This window comes from Neophocaena asiaeorientalis, unplaced genomic scaffold (genome assembly GCF_003031525.2).
Source record: "Neophocaena asiaeorientalis asiaeorientalis breed wild unplaced genomic scaffold, Neophocaena_asiaeorientalis_V1.1 scaffold371, whole genome shotgun sequence".
Classification (NCBI taxonomy): Eukaryota; Metazoa; Chordata; class Mammalia; order Artiodactyla; family Phocoenidae; genus Neophocaena; species Neophocaena asiaeorientalis.
Genome location: NW_020172369.1, coordinates 3,683,262 through 3,695,302, shown reverse-complemented (window position 1 = coordinate 3,695,302; position 12,041 = coordinate 3,683,262).

The following is a 12,041-nucleotide window of genomic DNA, read 5'->3' as shown; positions in this document are numbered from 1 at the left end:
CTTTAGATTTCACTTGTAATGAGGAGTGGTTAAAGCATTATTTTAGCAAAGTTCATTATATTGTTTAAATAGATGGCTTTATATATCATTAATTATAGTTTATTGCAAATCTTATGCATCGGTAATCATTATTTTGTGTAAACCAAATATGTCTAAATGACAAAGTCAATAAGTATGCATTTTTATTCCAGGAAAACCATCTGTTCCCAAAGTGTAGACCAATCTACCTCAGAACAGAAGTAGATGTTTGGAGTTGTGTTTTCATCTTGCCTAGAGCACTTTCCATAAATTATGTCTTCTGTTTCATTGTTTGCCTTTTGGTATACAGACTTTGCTTAAAGCAAAGGTTGAGTTCCAGAGCTGTTACTATTTCTGATTCTCTATATTTTCCAGTTATCAGAAAATAAAAATAAATAGGTGTACAAATATTTTATCAGTTATTTTTCTGGAATTATTGGAAATATAAACCAACAATGATAGTTGGATCTTTAGTATTTTTTTTTCCATTGAAGAAAAATATCTTATCCTCCAAGGAAAAGAATATAACTGCATATACTGATGGAAAAAAATGACTACTTAGTTATTTCTCTGCATATACCTAAATCTCTGTTATGTCATTAAGTCAGATAAAGGGTAGTATGAACTCAAGATTTAGATTAGGGGCATGGATGGGGCTAAGCCATAAAATATAACACATTTTTTCAGAGATCTAATTTGACAGTTGCAAGAATATTAGATTTTAACAAAGATTCTATGAAATGGTATTGATATTTGCTTCTGAGTAAGTGAATATATCTTGTGTTTACTATCTGAAGAAATGTCATAGTGGAAAGGAGGCTGTTGATGTGGCAGGATTCAGGCATATGTAGATTCCTCAGGCAAACACCATAAAAGTGCTAGAAAAACGCTATCCTTAGCGTTTGGATCTGCCCTTGCACCTGGCAGTAGCTTGTGAAAAGGAAACTGAGACTTTTCCTAGGTCTCTGAATGTCGGTGGTAACTGAATAACCAGATATAGCTGATGTCTTTGAAGCCTTGAGTCTTTTTACATGACTGTATGTTTCTGTTTGGGTACTATGATGGACAGTATAGGTGAGCATAATTCAAGATGGAAAATGGAATCAAGAGTGAAACTTGGAAAGAATAAAATAATTTTTGTAAATTTATTTGGTTCACACTAACCAGTTTCACATATTTCTAGGATCAATATTATACCAACAAGTGTAAGGGTGTCTTTCAATTGTCTACCTTAAAACTTTTTTAAAAGATGGATTGACCTAAAAATGATTTTCTCATTTCCAACAGAAATGAACCCAAACCCAGTCTAATGTATAGCCGTAGCTTAACTACATACAAGCCATATTAACAATTTAATCATAAGATTTTTTTTGGCATATGTTTATTTCATTAATTCATGTGTACACTACTTTGAAACCACTTTCTTAGCCCTACTTGGTAAGAAGAGATACTAGAAATATTTAATTTATAACTCTTTCTACTATATGCATGGAATGAATACAGGCATAACTGAGATATTGTGGGTTTAGTTCCAGAACACTTCAATAAAGGGCATATCAAACAATATTTTGCATTTCCCAATGCATATGAAAGTTATGTTTACAGTATACTGTAGCCTATTATGTGTGCAATAACATTATGCCTAAAACACAATGTACATACCGTAGTTTAAAAATACTTCTGCTAAAAAACATTAACTTTCATCTGAGTCTTCAGCAAGTGTTTGTATCACACATTACCGTAAAAAATATGGTATAATGAAAAAGTTGGAAATATTGTAAGAATTATCAAAATGTGGTATAGAAACAGAAAGTGAGCAAATGCTGTTCAAAAAGTGGCATCCATAGATTTGGTCCATGCAAGGTTACCACCAAACCTTCAATTTGTAAAAAGCGCAGTATCAGTGAAGAGCAATAAAGTGAAGCACAATGAAACAAGGTATGCCAATACTTTTTTGTAAAATCATAGGGAAAATGGAAAAACATAATGCTGAAAATTAAAGCCCACATATGTTTTGTATATTCAGTTTAAATAAGTATAGTTGTTTTCCTTATTTTAACAAAATTATTATGCTATACAGAATATCTTGCTTTGTTGTTTGAGTGTCATACTGTTGCCATAATGTCTTATATTATTATAGTATTGGAACACATGATTTTAATGATTACATAAATGTTTATAACATAAAATATTATAATATATTTTATAATTTCTCTGATGTGGGATATTTGTTAGTCTTTAATTTTTTCATATTATAAATAATTCCCTAAAGAACAGCTTTGTATATGAATTTTGCTGTTTTTTCTGTAATTTCCTTCATTTATTTTATTTTCCTTAATATAAGCATATGATCTAGTGCTTCTAAATCTCAACTGATCTTGGTTTAGTTTTATTTATGACTATGAGAATGTACAGTTGAATCTTGTTTTTTATACAGTATGAAAATTTTGCCTTTTAATCAAATTGTATAACTTATTTACATTTAATGTAATGAATGGTATGGTTGGAAGTCTACCATCTTGGCATTTGTTTTCTTTTTTTTCCCATTTCTTTTTTTCTTTAACATCTGTATTAGAGTATAATTGCTTTACAATGGTGTGTTAGTTTTTTTCTGTATAACAAAGTGAATCAGCTATACATATACATGTATCCCCATATCTCCTCCCTGTTGCGTCTTCCTCCCACCCTCCCTATCCCACCTCTCTAGGTGTACACAAAGCACCAAGCTGATCTCCCTGTGCTACGCAGCTGCTTCCCACTAGCTGTCTATTTTACATTTGGTATTATATATATATGCCCCTGTCACTCTCTCAATTTGTCCCAGCTTATCCTTCCCCATCCCTGAGTCCTCATTGGCATTTGTTTTCTACTTGTATATTATCTGCTTTTTTTAGTTGTTTTTTTGTTGCTGTCTTATATCCTCCCTTTTTCACTTTCTTTTGGTGCATCATTTTTTAAAAATATTTTAACTATTTCATCGAAATTTTAGATATATCCCTTTGTACAATTTTTAGAAGTTTCTCAAAAGTTTAAAATATGAATCCTTTAACATATCACATTATAATCTGATAATACTATACTACTTCAGACACAAAAAAATATAAGAATCTTATAATAGTGAAACTTTATTTAGTCTCCATGACACCTCAAATTAATAAATTTGCATGTCCACATATCAACCACCCCTCGGGACCCTTGCACTGAAGAATATATAAATTGTATATTTACCTTAATACTAGTTGAGATATAGTGTCACTCCTTTCTCAGTGTAACATATGTTTACCAACATCTAAAATGTTATATAATGATGACTGTGTTAAAGATGGCAATAGTTATAATTCTAGAGAGGGAAGAAGAGGGCCAGAAAAAAATTAGACATTATTTTACATTCATGTAATGTAGCTTGATGTAGCTTGGTTCACCTTTTCATCTCTGAACCAAATGTCATGACCAGAGGGATTCAGAAATATGATTCCTAAGGCCTGTGTCATTGGCCCACCTTCACTAAAGACATAGATAGATTTTGTCCTGCCTGAATTCCATGGAATGATTCTCCCTTGAGAGAGCAGATTTCTGTTGCTGAAAGAACATGGCAGAGAGGCAATGAGCAGGTGAATTTCACAGATAAGTTTCATCACTGATAAGCATAAAATTGGCAAAGGGAAGTAATAATTTTGAGGGCTATTTCTACCTTTCTAGAGGCAGATTGAGGAACTTAATCTTTTTTCTCTACTCTTCTCATTCTGTTGAAGTCAGTTAATCCATCTTTTTAGTTTTAAATGAACACTAATATTTTACCCACAATTGTGCACCACGACCACATACCTCTTTTCAGATCTCTAGATACATAGGTCCACTGAAATTTTCCACTTGTTACATTCTATAGGCACCTCAAACCCAGACATTTTAAAACAAAACTCATTATAAACCTCTACTCTATCTTCTCATCTTAGAATGTTGTCACAACACTTACTAAGTTTCTATATTCAGCAGCTTCCAAAATCATGATGATTATTAAAACCATCTACTTCACATCCATATCATATATCAGTTCATACCTGTATTAATATAATAGGCATCTAAGTTATTTCCCTTTTCCTAATATAGTTCACCTTTAAAATACTGCTCTTAGAAATGTTTTTGTAAAACATAAATAAGAGTAAATATTTCTTGTTGTTTCAGAATAAAGTACAAAGATATAAGAATCTTTTAGTTTCTTACCGTTTTTTTATCCCCTCACACTTACCTGTGCCTCTTCTTAATCACGTGTTATCACCATGTCCATCTCCTCAGTTTTCCCACCAAAACATCCTTTGACACATTTACTCTTCTCTTAAACTTGCTCTTGCTTCTTTGCTTAAAATCCCTTTCTCCAAACTTTTCAGTGAATCATCCATGTTTTCCCATTTGCAATATAATTCTGAATATCCTTTTCACCTGGAAGACTTTCTTCACCTTCAAATCCAAAATCTAGAACATCATACAATTATGAATGTTACATGAATAAAACAAATGAAAGTTGTGTGTTTATATCTACCTGTATTAGAAAAAAAAGTTTAAACACATCTAATCTGGCAACAGGGTTATTATCTTTCTAGGCATGGATTCTTTCATTTGACTTGAAGTCAGATTTTAAAAATTATATTAGTAAGCATACAGATATACTCAAATATGGCAAAAATATAAAGTATGGACTTATTAATAATTGATATCAGGAATCACACTCTGGGTCTGGTGTATGTGGTCTTACTGTACACTACCAAATGAGTATTACTCTAATGTAATTATTCTCCAATAAGCTATAGATTCCTTAAAGTACATACAGAACCTTGTTCATTGTTTGTATTCACAATTCCTACCATATCAGAGGCTCTTAATAGTGTTCAGTGAATAACTGAATGAATATGGATACATTAATGAAGAAACTCAGATCAAAGGCTAACTCAGTGCAATTGCCACTTTATACCTTTCTGTAGATTATATTATTTAAGATGAACTATCAAAGCTTCTTGTTGCTGTTGTTTTTAATCACTGTAAATTCAGCCATGCTTTTGATTGCCAGAGGGTTTTCAATATTGGCTGGTATAGTATGAGAAAAGCTGTATAATTGCCTTCGAAAATGAAAAAAGAGAGTGTTTCTTGGGCAGAAATGATAGAATATGTCAAAACAATCTCTTACACTAATACTTATTGATTAGAAATCCTGGTTGTTTTCTCCACTAAACACATGCTTGGATAAGTTTATAGTTTTGGTAATAAAGTCAGTACTTTTGTTTTCAACTTTGTCAAATTCTGTATCTATCATTTCATACAGGTTATGTTTGTTCAACTGACCCAACTGCTGTCAGATTACTTTAACACACCAGAGCATTTTTCTTCCTGGAATTAAGTATCTCATCTAATTATTCTCCTTGTATTCGAAAAGTGGTGTTATATTTTATGTATGGATAATAATATATGATAGGTTTCCAAACTCCTGCAGGAAACCTGCCTTCATACACTGTCATTAAAAAGATGTTGTCTATATCATTTTTTTGTACACCAGAAACTAACATAACATTGTAAATCAACTATGCTTCAATTTAAAACAATTAAAAAAAAATAATACCCATAAAAATAAACAACAACAAAACAAAGAAAATTTACCTTGTCTATATTAGTACATGAATTTGCTCCTCAACACTGTATTCATCAATATAGAAAAACATATTTTCCTTACTAAGGCAACTGCCACCCTCTCCACTATACACTACATAATCTTTATTCCATTGTATATTAGGTAATTGCAACCCTGAAGTTTTACCCAAGCAGATATGTGCAAAGCAATCTACACTCCCACCGTGTTACAACCTTCTCACTCTTCTTCCTATACTGAAGATTTGACATAAATATAAAATGCAGATTTAAAATGTTTTTTCTTTTGGTTTATCTGAATCAAATTGTACCAAGAAAAGTCCATTCTATGAGGAAAAAAATTAACTAAGTAACTTCAGTGGTTTAGCAGTTCAATTAACTGTTGGTTATTTTCCATTTTTTTAATAAAAGAAAATGAAATTACTTATATGTAACTTTATTGACTTTTTCAACCATTAAATATTCATTATGTTAAGTATTATTAATATGAGCCAAAATCTAATAGATTTCTTATGGTAATTAGTGAATATATAATTAATAAATAAGAAAATTTTGTTATTTAACTTATAAAATTATTAATATTATTTTATATTAAATATATAAATGTGTATTTTAAATATATATGTATATAGTATTTTATGTTAATTTTTATATGAACTGTATAAGGTCATAACACATTTAGCTAGTAATTATTATACATCTATTTAGAAGAGAAGAAAAGTAAAATTTAAGTATCTGTTTGGTTATTCAAATAAAAAATCCTATATACTCACAGTCTTAATGGGTTTGTCTTTTTCATTGTTTTGGTTTTGCAGTACTTAACACCCTTCTTATACTGGGGACATTTCCTATCCTTGTTGGGGAGGGGAGTTCATCTACTAAATATAGCTGATGAAATTGCCATTTATTTGATTTCCCATCTCCTCTTGCATCCAGAGTGAAGGCAATTAACCTGGTCCCAGCCTACAGAACACATCCACAATATTAGCAGTTGGTAGTACAAAGAAGAATATAGGAATATCCACTCTGAGAAAAGACAGTAACAGTTACACAGCAACATCTGGAGTGCAGACACCAGAAAGAGTAGAAACAGTTTATAGCACCTTCTATTTGTTGTGTTGGCAGCCATAATGGTAACTAGAGTTCTGCAAAGACAGCAGAAATGATTTCAAGAGACAAATTTTGGGGTGCCATTTTGGTTGAGCCTCTAGCAGTCCTGCACCTGACTTTAGTTCTTTAATTTGGACACACCTAAATTCCTTTTCCATTTCATTAGCCAGAATTTCCTTCTTTTAGTTGCAGACTAAGAACCAGAGTCTATAGTCAACAGGACTACATTTTTTTCAATGGGTAAAGTCTTTGATTTCATATGAATATGGAGATTCTACTTTATTTATATTGGTTTACAGTTGAGACAGAGTGTACTTCAACTATTTTCACATACTTTTGTTTTTTTCCTAAAGTTCTTTCTTTATGGCAAAGTTGCATCAAATGCTTTCTTTCATATTACATTGTAAAAATGTACATACATATAAAAATGTATACATATGTACCGTGTGTGTCTCTTTCAACTTTTGAACTGTCTATAATCTAAATTCAAGTAAATAATGAACTAAAAAGAAATCAATTATACATTTTTATATTATAGTTTCTCCTCAAAACACTTCATACAATTCACTTTGTAGTAATTCATTTTCTTTTATAGTAATTTTATTATTTTTTTAACTGAAGAGATATTGTATCCTGCCATTGGCAAGTTGAAATGGAAAAGGCAATTACCAAACCAAATATTGTTGATTCAAAGAAGTAGAAAGTAGCTTTTAAAGTAATGTACAACATGATAAATATAATTAGCACTGCTGTATGTTATCTATGGAAGTTGTTAAGAGAGTAAATCCTAGGAGTTCTCATCACAAGGAAAGAATATTTTTCTCTATTTCCTTAATTTTGTGTCTATATGAGATGATGGATTTCACTAAACTTATTGTGATAATCGTTTCATGATGTATGTAAGCCAAATCATTATGCTGTACACCTTAAACTTATACAGTCCTTTATCTCAAATATATCTCAATAAAACTGGAAGAAAAAATTAAAAATTTGAAACAATAAAGTAAGCATACTTTAAAGATATTTTGTTTTATTTAGCTGTTAAATCAATATCCTTGTTTTCATTTTAAAAGCTAGTAACCTCTTAAAGACCTAATATTAGACATTTATATGACGCCAAAGTGTTGGTTAAACATAAAAAAAAATCGAATCAACAAAAAAATTGAAGTGGTTTTGACAAATTAAAATTATTTTAAAATTATAGTTTTATTCAAATAGAAAACAAAATGTTAGTTAATAAATTCATTTGAAATAGGTATATATTTGGTAAAATATGGGGGAGAGGAAGTCATTTAAATGGATTAAGGGAAAGAAATATGTTTCCTAATTCAACATAAAGATTTACCTGGGAAACATGAAACTACCTTGTCAAGATTTCTACCAGTGTATATGCTGTAGCCATTCTCATCTTCCTCTGTGTTCACTTAACAGTTAGCTGCTTGTTTTAGAAATGTTATATTTTCCTTTCTAGTCACCTGCTTACCTTCTTCACCCTGCTCTTGATCTGGAGAGGCTGACTTTTAAGGATTACATAAACAGAGTCCTTTGCCCTTTTTCTTCTGATTGGTTTGGGCAAGGGGAAAATACCAGCAACAGATGAACTGAGCAAGAAGAGAATGAGGTTGTGGTATTTCTTTCTTTCTTTCTTTCTTTTTTTTAATTTAAATAATAGATTTTATTTAACCCAATTATCTACAATCTTGCCACTTCAATATGTAATCACTCTAAAAGTTATCAATGAGATATTTACATCCTTATTTTTATGCTAAATCATCAAAGTCTGGTGTGCACTTTATGCTTACAGCACACCTCAGTTTGGATGCACCACATTCCCAGTGCCCAACAGCCACTTGTGGCTGTTGGCTACTATATTGGATCACGAGGATAGAGCAATCATTGGAAAGCAACTGTGTTCTCAGGGACTTTATTTCCTGGCTACTTGGCATCTAGGAAGGGTCAGGTGACTAGGTATTGCCAACAGTTTGGGATTAGAAGTTATATATGTCACTTCTAAACCAAGGTGGTTAAGAAGCAGGTGTGGCTTCTTCACTCTCTGTCCCCTTTCACCAGCTTGATGCAAATGGACATGCAGCCTGTTAAAGATAGCACAAGAAGGGAGGAGTATGGGTCTTTGAATCATCACTTTGAGGAAAGCCTGCCATCAATCAAAAATATTTGCTTTGGATATTACATAAATAAGAAATACACTACTTTTTTTTTTTTTTAACCATCTTTATTGGGGTACAATTGCTCCACAATGGTGTGTTAGTTTCTGCTCCACAACAAAGTGAATCAGTGGGAACCCGGCAGTGGCGGCCTGCACAGGCTCCGCGGAAGAGTGGCACAGAGAGTGACCTGTGCTCGCACACAGCCCCCCTGGTGGTGGCAGCAGCAGCCCCAGCGTCTCCCGCCCATCTCTGGGGTCCGCGGTTTTAGCCACGGCTCGCTCCCGTCTCAGGGGCTCGCGCCCTCAGCCGCGGCTCGCGCCCGTCTCTGGGGTTCGTGCTTTTAGCTGCGGCTCGCGCCCGTCTCTGGGGTTCGTGCTTTTAGCTGCGGCTCGCGCCCGTCTCTGGGGTTCGTGCTTTTAGCTGCGGCTCGCGCCCGTCTCTGGAGATCCTTTAAGCAGCGCTCTTAAACCCCTCTCCTCACGCACCAGGAAACAAAGAGGGAAGAAAAAGTCTCTTGCCTCTTCGGCCGGTGCAGGCTTTTCCCCGAACTCCCTCCCGGCTAGTCGAGGCGCACCAACCCCTTCAGGCTATGTTCAAGCTGCCAACCTCAGTCCTCTCCCTGCGCTCCGTCCAAAACCGAAACCCGAGCCTCAGCTCGCAGCCCCGCCCACCCCGGCGGGTGAGCAGACAAGCCTCTCGGGTTGGTGAGTGCCGGTCGGCACCGATCGTCTGTGCAGGAATCTCCCCGCTTTGCCCTCCGCACCCGTCGCTGTGCACTACCCCGCGGCCCCGAAGCTCCCCCCTCCGCCTCCCGCAGTCTCCGCCCGCGGAGGGGCTTCCTAGTGTGTGGAAACTTTTCCTCCTTCACAGCTCCCTCCCACTGGTGCAGGTGCCGTCCTTATTCTTTTGTCTCTGTTTTTTCTTTTTTTCTTTTGCCCTTCCCAGGTACGTGGGGAGTTTCTTGCCTTTTGGGAGCTCTGAGGTCTTCTGCCAGCCTTCAGTAGGTGTTCTGTAGGAGTTGTTCCACGTGTAGATGTATTTCTGGTGTATCCGTGAGGAGGAAGGCGATCTCCACGTCTTACTCTTCCGCCATCTTCCCCCGTCTCCCCACACTACTTTTTTTGTTTGAACAAATATTGGGGTTTATTTGTTTAGCCATTAGCTTACCCTATCTAATATACCCATATTTTCCTGTACTGGTGTTAAATGCATTTTCTATTTCTTTTTTAATTTTTATTGGAGTATAGTTGATTTACAATATTGTGTTAGTTTCTGCTGTACAGAAAAGTGAATCCGTTATACATATGCATATATCCATTTTTTAAAAATTATTTTCCCATATAGGTCATTACAGAGTATTGAGAAGACTTCCCTGTGCTATACAGTAGGTCCTTGGTATTGATTTCTAAGCTTCCTCCTTGGGCAATCATGTTGGGTGGCTACATCCTTTTACCAAAGGCCACAGCTCTTACCAGGTTGTTGACTCAATACGTTACCCTGTTGGGCTATGTTGACTTCTCTCTCTTCTTGCTTTTTGAGATCTACAGTGAAAACAGTTTCTGGCTACTGCTAGTTCTGAGGTCCTACACTTTCATTTGCTGGTTGGCCTGTACTCTGCTTACACCTTTGTAAATAGTCCCTCAAATTACCAGTTTGAATGTGCTTTATACTTTATTATCAAGACCCTGACTGATGTAACACTGTTGTTTCCAAGGGAAATGTATTATCATTAAAGTATATTGAGAAAGAAGAACAGTTGAGATTCATTACTATAAAGGCTCAGGTAATTGAATCCAATGAACTTTATATGGCATTATTATTTTCATCATTGTCTTACCATTATTGAGAAATTAGCAAACTTTTATTTTTTATTGAGGTATAGCTGATGTACAGTATTACATAAGTTTCAAGTGTACAACATAGTGATTCACAAATTTTAAAGGTTACACTTCATTTATAGCTATTATAAAATATTGGCTATATTCTTTGTGTTGTACAATATATCCTTGTAGCTTTTGTTCTTTTTAATCCCCTTCCCCTATCTTGCCTCTCCCTCCTTCTCTCTCCTCACTGGTAACCACTAGTTTCTTCTCTATAACGTGAGTCTGTTTCTTTTTTTGTTATATTTACTAGCTTGTTGTATTTTTTAGATTCCACATGTAAGTGATATAATACAGTATGTGTCTTTCTTTGTCTGACTTCATTCCATCCATGCTGTTGCAAATGGCAAAATTTCATTTTTTATGGCTGAATAGCATTCCATTGTTTATATACACCATATCTTCATCCATTCACATGTTGATGGATGCTTAATTTGCTTCTATATCTTGGCTATTGTAAATAATGCTGCTATGAACATTGGGATGCATGTATCTTTTCAAATTAGTATTTTTGTTTTCTTTGGATATATACCTAGGAGTGGAATTGCTGGATCATATGGTAGTTTTATATTTAGTTTTTTGAGGAATCTCCATACTGTTTTCCACAGTGGTTGCACTTTACATCCCCACCAAAAGTGTACAAAAATATAACTATTTAATTGCACTAAGAATTATAATACCAAAATTGTTGATTCCCATACAGCTCACACTATCTCTGTGTATAAAGATCTACATGAAAAGTCAAATTATCATCCTGTCAAATTACTCAACAGGGAATAAGAATAGAAGGCATTAATAACAATAATGTGTGACTAGTAATAATAAACACACTTCAGAATTGATAGTCTGAAGTGAACTTAAATTTATGAATATTTCCAAATGATTAAATAAACATAATGAAGTTCATAGGTAGGATAATAGAGGATTTTGTAAAGAAAAGAGAGAAATATTTCTCTCTTATTTTCTAATCCTGCCACACTCTTCTCCCTCATTCTCTCTCCTTATTTGATGGTTTTTAACCTTCCTAGTTTTAGAAATAATTAATAAGAAAAATCTAGCCGTGCTAACTATGAAAACATCAGCTCTATGTTTCAGCAATGTAGCTTGAGTTTCTGAGGCAAAATATTTTCTTTTAGGAGGAGAAAATTGTTTTACCCTTATATATACTCTTATTTACATTAGATTATATTCTTAAAAATTGTGTCTTTGGCCAAGAAATCATAAAAAGTTG